General features: G+C 39.2%; 1 protein-coding gene across 1 annotated transcript in view; it reads right to left on the reverse strand.

Moving 5' to 3' along the window:
• Positions 1-411: 411 nt before the first annotated feature.
• The window catches only part of LOC107591059 (putative ribosomal RNA-processing protein 7 homolog B), a 9,256-nt gene continuing 8,802 nt past the window's right edge, over positions 412-865 (reverse strand). Inside the window, exon 5 of the mRNA XM_016280063.1 lies at positions 412-528. The gene's annotated coding sequence lies outside the window, so the exon portion shown is untranslated. The remainder of the gene's footprint in view (positions 529-865) is intronic.

Raw genomic sequence — 865 nt, forward strand, 5'->3', positions numbered from 1 at the left:
CAAATTATTTTTTCTCCCATTCGAAAATGCATCACATTTATGAGGGATTTATGCCACTCTTGAAACTGCTTGTACAGGGTATATGGCTGAAAAAACTAAACTTTTGTTTGAATTCTGAGCAGATTATATTTAGCCTAGAAAGTGTGGCAATAGCACTTCCTTTATAATCACTAAAAAGGTGTCACTTCCTTCAGTTCATCACGATCTCACAAAGCTCCTTTATAATCAACGAACCTCTTATTTACATCATGTTACAACGAGACTAATAGTGAGCGTACAGAAAAAAATCTGGCTAGTGAATTCTGACTCATTTGAACAGAATGGCCAATCAGAGGTGTTCAAGAATCAACAGATAAGTCTGTGATTGGCTACATTGCTCAGCGCTACAAAAACACATTGTAATCAGAAACCTTTGATGTTCTCCAGACTTTATTTCAAATGAACCTTCATGTTACCAGACAGTACAGGCCAACAGGTGCAGGGCATTGTGGGTATGTGGAGTCAGCGGGTGCAGGGGATTGTGGGTAGGTTGAATCAGTAGGGTCTGAATTTCCTCTGTGCTCTCAGTACAGCGATTCTCTGTTTGTCCTCTTCAAACTTCTTCCTCAGCTCAGCGATATCTGAAACAGACGGATGATTCGCTTTGAGAGCCTCTCAGACACACGGCACCATGCTCTGACTTTTTTCTCAGAATTACAACAGTTATGACATAAAAAGGTGCAATTTTGAAAAAAAAACAAAAAAAGTCAGCATTGCAAGAAGAAGAGTTTACATCTCGCAATTCTGAGTTCGTATCTTGCAGTTCTTAGTTTGCAACTCGCAATTCTGAGTTTAAATCTCGCAATTCTATTGTTTACATCTCGCA

The sequence above is a fragment of the Sinocyclocheilus grahami genome, unplaced genomic scaffold (assembly GCF_001515645.1).
Source record: "Sinocyclocheilus grahami isolate Dianchi unplaced genomic scaffold, SAMN03320097.WGS_v1.1 scaffold136.1, whole genome shotgun sequence".
NCBI classification, from domain to species: Eukaryota; Metazoa; Chordata; class Actinopteri; order Cypriniformes; family Cyprinidae; genus Sinocyclocheilus; species Sinocyclocheilus grahami.